An 8848-nucleotide genomic window follows, 5' to 3' on the forward strand; every position below is an offset into this window, starting at 1 on the left:
CGGGGTCTATACTTAAATCTGATATTTTTATATTTCCAGAAGGCTTAAAATAATCTATTTATCATATGTGATTAGTAGCAAAAGGTTTGAAGTTGTTTAGATATGTAAAACTCATTTTATGGTCCGTAAGGGCAAAACCGACAATTACCGGATTAAGCCTACGACTACTAGTTATGCTCAGTCTAAAATTAATTAAAAATATTTAAAATCCCAAAATAATATATTACATCAGTGGGTATTAAGTTTGATACCAAAAAGTAGGCTTAACTAGGCTATACACTAATTACGCCATTTTTTTAACCTAAAGCATTCATTTTGCGATAATGAGCACAACTCTTAATCTACAATTCAAATTGATGTAAAACTTTGCATACACGTTTATATATCAGTAATTAAAGTTTGTACTCTTTTATATTTCCAAAAATCACATTTTAAGGCAATAAGAGCATAATGGTCAACATATGGGCATTTAACGGAATCATGCATATTAATTGGATAACTCATGATCCGAGGTGTATAATCACAGAGGGTTATACTAGCATGTAATCTGGTCCAAATAAGGCTCTACGGTATTTTTGAAACATACCATAACGGGTCAGAACAGAAAGTCCAAGTGAAAGTCAAACTATGTGACTTTCGGTTCCGATCCGGGTCCTTATAGTAAATTGTCGAGCTGAACATGTTTAGACATGTTCTTACACTAATTACCAACTTATATTAATGATAAAACATGTTATAAGTGTTCTACATTGTTAATCTTGCATAAATCGCATTTTAAACTTTCTGTTGACTTTTTAATTACATGTTTGACTCGACTTTTGACCTAGTTAGAGTGGTGATCAGGGGGAACCAATTTAAGGGTTTATTACCCACATAAACACCAACCTATAACTACTTTTAGTTTGAGATTTGACTGAGCCATTGATGACTAATCTCGAAGTCAAACCGTAATTACGACGGTTTGATTTTTAGCTAAATAACTAAGCTAAACTCAATTTAGAAAGGATTAGAACACTTACTGAAGTCCTAAGCTTGATTAGGGAACACTTGAGAGGAAGTTGAGCTCCAGAAGTGGTCCTCAAATGCAGATGAAGGTGTGAGTAAACTTGTTGCACAATGTGGCCTTTTATAGGCAATGAAGATCATTAAGATCATCACAACAAGGTCTACAAGGGCTCCTTGATGATCAACAACTGTCCCATAGTGCTAGGAGATGATTAGGGGTCGCCCATATCTTTGGAAAGATCCTCACATTAATGTTTTACCGTTTACAACAGCCAACAGCCAACTTTCTGTCGCTGGGCGTCGCTTACGGACTGTATGGCATGGCCCTTGCGGTCCGTAAGCCTATGGCGGAAACATTTTGTGACACCTGTGTCACCACGACCATCAAACAAATACCAAGCTGATGAAATATTGTATTTCATACTTGGGATCTTGTATAAATATGTGTATCTTTTGCACATATCAATTCTTGTTCAATTTCAAACTCTACAACGCTTTCTGGAGAATTATACGCAAACTGGTGCGTAAACGTACTCAGTTTAATGCGACAAATACTCTGGAACATCAACATATGCTTAACATACCTTAAATAACCTTTACATAACTTAGAAATAAGTTTTGAAGGCTTCGGTATGGCAAAAACAAGTTAATTCGCTTACAGGGACTAAACTTGACAAACTGCGAAAGTATGCCAATTTGAATTGTAACGAACATTCCGGAACATGTCCATAAGTAAACATACCATAAATATCCTTTACATAGCTTAGAAATAGGCTTTGAGGGGTTTGGTATGCTAAAACAAACTTTTGGATCATTCAGGGGCTAAAAGTGTCAAAAAGTGCACAAGTTAGCACTTTCGCGCATAACTTACGTTCTGAATACATCCGGACATCCAAAAATTTATGTAAGCATTATAATATTATGCCTTAGTGTTTGGCATGAGAAAAATCCATTCGTCGCGTCATTTGGATCGTCTTTCGCGCTTATGCGCATTCCGTCGTAATTAAGCGAACATCGCGATCGTACGGCCAAACGAACCGACATCCGGAATATTTTTGAGCATATTTCAAGTCCCCTACACTTTAACTTCATCTTAGAGCCTTGAAATGAGGTTAACGGGGCTTAAACGTGCCAAAAATGGGCCAAATTACGTGTTTCTGAAGTGCAGGGACCAAAATTGAAAATTCTGATCTGTGACCCTCAGGCGGGGCGCGTAAAGGTAAGGCCAACCTTTACGCGGGGCGCGTGGGACTGTCAGACCAGATTCAATGTTTGCATTCAATGCAGTTGGCCTTTCGTTCGGTCAAGGGGCAATGCCCTTTCACCCAATCAAAGGCCAAATGCCATTTTCAGTAACCACCACATTTTTGACAAGTGTACGGGCGAGATCGTGGCACGATATTCGATAAACGATCCTAACGGTTATGCTTTTCCTATAAATACCCCCCTTTTGTTGCAAAAACCCACACAAGCTGATCAAGAGCTCTAAGTTGGAACCTTTGTTTCATACCTGAGCCATTTTGATCTAGATTAGCATTCGGGGACCCTCCGTAAGTATTCTTTCGCTCTTTTATTAGCTTTTCGAGTCCGAAAGTCAACGTTTTGTTGACTTTCTGCATTGACCAGCCTATGGTCAACACGAAGTTCATGGAACTTCATAACGTGAGCGTGATCACGATGGTTATAGTCCGTAGTGACTATACCTACTGATTACCACGTTATCTAGGCTCAGTGACGAGTCGTAGTTTCGGCCAAAATATGCATTCTTGCATATTTTGTAACCAAACTACTCGTGAGTATCAAAACCGTTTGTTTTGATACCAAACCTGTTTTCTAAACTTAGTTAAGCATGTTTTAACATGCTTAGCTCGTCACTTTTAGTTTAGTGCTTATATAGGGTCGTAAGGTAAGCGATCTAAACCATCGCTTATACTTTCGAAACCCGACCCATTTGGTCGATCATTAGGATCCGACCAAACACATTAGGTGACCATAGCTATAACCTTCCGAGGTTATACCTTGTGGTCGCGATATTAGGCGTTCCGAACGCGTTCTACGCGAACGACGCGTTAGGGTAGCATAAGCTACCTAAACGGGTCGTGATGGACCGTAAGCACTTAGGTTAAGTTTCATTTTAGTATGTAGGCTTTGTTAAACCATATTACACGAGTCTCCATACTCGTTTGGTTTACGAACCCGCGTACTATCCGATCCTTCCGATTTGGTCCGGTATATTAACATAGCTACCTATTAGGTGCCGTTTGATATCCCGTGATCTTTAGCATTATCTGGTTATTATACAAGAACTCCAAAGCAATCTCAGGTGAGTACATTGAACCCCTCTTTTACTGTTTTCTAAACTGTTTTGGGGTGAAACACATGTGCCTATCTGTTACTTTCATGCTTTCCTGTTTTCACATCATATACATGCTATGTTCGATAGTACATATATAGTACATGATTTCATTGTGTTTATGCTATGTATGTCCATCGTGTGCATACTTAGCACAACACTTTACATTACATTTCATGCTATGTATGCCCATTGTGTGCGTACTTAGTACATCGCTTTACATTTCATGCTATGTATGCCCATTGTGTGCGTACTTAGTACATCGCTTTACATTTTATGCTATGTATGCCCATTGTGTGCGTACTTAGTACATCGCTTTACATTTCATGCTATGTATGCCCATTGTGTGCGTACTTAGTACATCGTTTTACATTACATGCTATGTATGCCCATTGTGTGCGTACTTAGTACATTGCTTTACATTACATGCTATGTATGCCCATTGTGTGCGTACTTAGTACATTGTTTTACATTGCATTTCTGTTGCATATGCTCATCCAGCATATGAACACATTATGCTACATTTTGAACCGTTGTGACCATTTGACTATGTGAACCGTCTAAACCCGTTTGATTATATGAACCGTTTGTAACCATTGAACCGTGTGAACTAGTTGTATCCGTTGACATGATTTACATTTGACAATAGATATTTGACTATACATAAACATTTCTACCATTGTTAAACATTTCATCTTGATGGTTTGGTTTGAGTAAGTGATTAAGTAACGAGGCGTGTGTAGTATGATACAAGCATGCTGGATACGCCGCTGGTACTTCCTATATATAAGTGTTTGTATGGTATTACATATCGTAGCGTTATTTGAATCATTTCAATTTGAGACATATGACATTTTATACAAATAACACACTTTTCATGAGACATTGTTTTACAAACTCATTTTACATGGTTGTCCATTTAACCATACAGTGTTCTCTTATTTATACATATCATCTGATCTTATCGTTTTTCAAATGATTTACAAGACAAAGCAAATTACAAGGTTCATGACTAAACATTTTCTCAAACATAAGTCATGAATCCCGTTTTCACAAAACCAATGTATCTCACAGGCATTTTTATGCTGACGTACCTACTTTCACATGTGTTTTCAGGAGATGATGCATAGGACTTATCAAGACATACTTAGGCGGACCTGTGCCTTAGTGACTTAAAACGAGACAAGAACTAGTTAATTCATGTTATGTACTCTTTGGTTCTTGTTTAAACAATGTATACTTTCATATTTGATCAATAAAACGAAACTTCAATTGCCATGGATTTGAAACAATTGATTCTGTTACAACACTCCCCGACATTTCCGCCACGTTTTGTATGTTCTACGTGGTCGGGGTGTGACAGAAAAGTTGGTATCAGAGCCAATGGTTATAGGGAATTAGGTTATTAGTAATGCTTTGACCTAGTCTATAACCTTCCTAGGACCCTAACGCGAGTTTACTTGCGTTTAGTCATAAAACAATACCGTCACCTATCCTTAGGCGACGACCACAACAAGAACATAAATTTCAAAACCGCCTTGAAAACTAATCATCTGTTCTAGGATGATTGATTACTAGGTTTTGAACCCTCTATTGTAAGGTTTTGAACCCTTTGTTATAAGGTTTTGAACCCCTTTGAATTTTCAAAACTCTCATCAAAGTTTTGGGTCCTAAATAGTGTGAACACGTGCGAACTGGAAGAGTGAATGCCTGTACCCTGGGTTTTCTGTCTAAGGTTAGAGTGTTCGTACAAATCCACATAATCAGACCAGTCACTCTTACCTGGGAACTCTTGGGGTGAGTGTCCACTTATAGGTGAGCATGTCTTCGCGATACACTATGAGGATCTATTAGCTTTGATTCAGCCTTGGTGTTGTTTGTTTGCTTCATGATTCAAGCAAAATGACCATCAACCGTGATTATGGTCGGTGATTGTAACATCCTATTCTTACCCAATACCATTTTATTTGTTTCCTTTCATGTTTTCCTCTTTTAGAATGCCTCCTCGACGCGAACACCAGATAGCAACTGCCGAGCTGGCAGAAATTATTGCGCAGCAGATGGGTGCTCAATTCCCAAATCTCTTTGCTCAATGGAACCAAGCCAACAACAACAATGGTACATGCAATTTCAAGAACTTTAACTCGGCTAAACCACTCAAGTTTAGTGGTTCTGAGGGAGCAACTGGGCTTCTCCAATGGTTCGAGAGCATCGAGAATACCTTTCACCACGTGCAGTGTCCGGAAAATCGCAAGGTCGAGTTTTCTTCGAGTGTGTTTCAGAAGAGGGCTCTTACATGGTGGAACGGGGTAATGAGAGACCGTGGTGCAGATGTTTCTCTAGCACAAACATGGGCTGAACTGAGAGCTCTTATGATGAGAGAGTTTTGTCCTCGTCATGAACAACGAGCGTTGGAGAAGGAGTTTGATGACTTGAAACAAGATAGTGGCGAACACAGGGCATATACTGATAGGTTTGAGGAGTTGAGTCTACTTTGCCCGACTATGGTCGCCCCACTTGACAAGGCTATAGAAAGGTACATCGACGGCTTGCCTGACTCGGTACAAGACATTGTCACTGGTAGCAACCCTACCACACTCCGTCAGGCCATTGAGCTATCTGCAACCTTGACTGAATCTCAGATCAGGAAACGTAAGCTTTTCCGAAAGGGTGACAAGAAACCGGTCGAGGAATCGAAACAAATCGAGGAATCAAAGACCATGGATGAACAGACTGAATCCCCTAAGAAGTCAAAGAAGCGGAAGGCTTCTCAGAACTTCGCCATGGTTACTCACAATGATCAAGCTGTCCCCAACCAACCAGCCCAACCCCCTGCTAGGAAGCCATACATTGGAACTTCACCGTTGTGCAACCAATGTAACCTTCATCATCATGCTAGGGTGAAGTGCCGCGAATGCCAAATTTGTGGACTTAAAGGTCACACATCAAAGGTTTGCCGAGCTGCAGTTGCACCAAATCAAGCTGACAACAATCCTGCTCAAGCTCGCTTTCCACCAGGTTCTTGCTACAATTGTGGCGAGATGGGTCATTTCCGAAGAAATTGCCCAAAGCTTGCTAATGCTAATCCAGCACCGTGATGAGCATCTGACCGACCAGAAGACAACACCCTTTATAAATAATCATGTCTTGTGTATTATTTTCTTTTGTTGTCAAGGTCCATGAAACAGTTGTTATCATTGTTTATAAATAAATCTTTTATTTACATTGCAATGTATTTCTGTGGTTGCATGTATAAACGACATATCCCTTACAATACCGATAATCAAAGAACAGTATTCCTTGAAGAACATACTACCCCCAAAATTCTCCCATTCTATGATCTCTTGCGTCTTCCACGAAATTCCTAAGTACCCGTTTCTTCTAAAGAAAACGAAATACAAGGCGCAAGTTATAACACGTGACGAATACCCAAAGTACCACTATAAATCCTTAATAGGGTACCTAAGGATTTCCCGTAAGTCCTCAATTGTTGTATACCTTAATTCGAATATGATAATTCCTTGTAATCAAAAATCGAATTTTGGGAGATCTTTCTATCTTCTCAGATAGATTCCAGTGAACATTGAGACCCGTCGACAGGTTTCCATATCCGTATTCAATCGATAACAAGTTAATAACAAATAATAACCAAGTTAAACAACTATGTGACTTTGTGCTTACGTATTCCCTTATGTGTTGTTGTGTGATCCAAATTATGTTATCCAAATCCTCGTAAAATCTTACATATCCTTGTACAAGAGATTTATCGTAGGATACCCAAGGGTGTTACTTAAAATCCTCAATGGACTTCTACGTTACAGTTAAGTTCCTTGGATTATAAAGTACTACTTCATAATTAGACCCTTGAGTGGTCTAGTTAAGCAGATTAATCCAAAAATCTGGCTAGGAATATCATGTGATGATATAGCTGAAAGGACTCCTTGGTGGCCTAACTAAGAAGATCCCCTGTCGATCTAATTAAAGGGACCCGGTGGAAGTCTAGTCACCCTCATCACAAGTATGATATCCTTCCCCAAAACATTACAAAACAAACTGTGCGGACTGTGCAAGGGATTACGTAATTATGGATGCATACATAATTATGGAATTTAGTGCACAGAAACCACAGCAAGTTTTGTCGTGTATCTAGAGTTAACCCTATTCATTTTAGTTTCGGAAGAAATTGTGGAAAATGACTCGTTCCGTTCATTTTCGTTTCTGAAGAAATTGTGGAAAATGACTCATTCCGTTCATTTTCGTTTCTAAAGAAATTGTGGAAAATGAATCATTCTGTTCATTTTCGTTTCTAAAGACATTGTGGAAAATGACTCATTCCGTTCATTTTTCGTTTCTAAAGAAATTGTGGAAAATGACTCATTCCGTTCATTTTCGTTTCTAAAGACATTGTGGAAAATGACTCATTCCGTTCATTTTCGTTTCTAAAGAAATTGTGGAAAATGACTCATTCCGTTCATTTTCGCTTCTAAAGACATTGTGGAAAATGACTCATTCCGTTCATTTTCGTTTCTAAAGAAATTGTGGAAAATGACTCATTCCGTTCATTTTCGTTTCTAAAGACATTGTGGAAAATGACTCATTCCGTTCATTTTCGTTTCTAAAGAAATTGTGGAAAATGACTCATTCCGTTCATTTTCGTTTCTAAAGACATTGTGGAAAATGACTCATTCCGTTTATTTTCGTTTCTAAAGAAATTGTGGAAAATGACTCATTCCGTGCATTTTCATTTCTAAAAGGTACCCATTAAAGAAAATGACTCATTCCGTGCATTTTCGTTTCTAAAGGATACCCATTAAGGAAAATGACTCATTCCGTGCATTTTCATTTCTAAAGGATACCCATTAAGGAAAATGACTCATTCCGTGCATTTTCGTTTCTAAAGGATACCCATTAAGGAAAATGACTCATTCTGTGCATTTTTCGTTTCTGAAAATTTTCCATCGAAGAGAAAATGAATATCCCTGATTTTCCTTCATTTCTATTTCTGAAAAATGACCGTTAAGGAAATGACAGGATATTGCCTTGCATATCGATGATGGTTATTTGGCAGAGTCACAAATAGACTCCTACGAATAAATTTCGGGACGAATTTTCCTAAAGTAGGGGAGACTGTGACACCTGTGTCACCACGACCATCAAACAAATACCAAGCCGATGAAATATTGTATTTCATACTTGGGATCTTGTATAAATATGTGTATCTTTTGCACATATCAATTCTTGTTCAATTTCAAACTCTACAACGCTTTCTGGAGAATTATACGCAAACTGGTGCGTAAACGTACTCAGTTTAATGCGACAAATACTCCGGAACATCAACATATGCTTAACATACCTTAAATAACCTTTACATAACTTAGAAATAAGTTTTGAAGGCTTCGGTATGGCAAAAACAAGTTAATTCGCTTACAGGGACTAAACTTGACAAACTGCGAAAGTATGCCAATTTGAACTGTAACGAACATTCCGGAA

This window comes from Helianthus annuus, chromosome 17, assembly GCF_002127325.2.
Source record: "Helianthus annuus cultivar XRQ/B chromosome 17, HanXRQr2.0-SUNRISE, whole genome shotgun sequence".
NCBI lineage: Eukaryota > Viridiplantae > Streptophyta > Magnoliopsida > Asterales > Asteraceae > Helianthus > Helianthus annuus.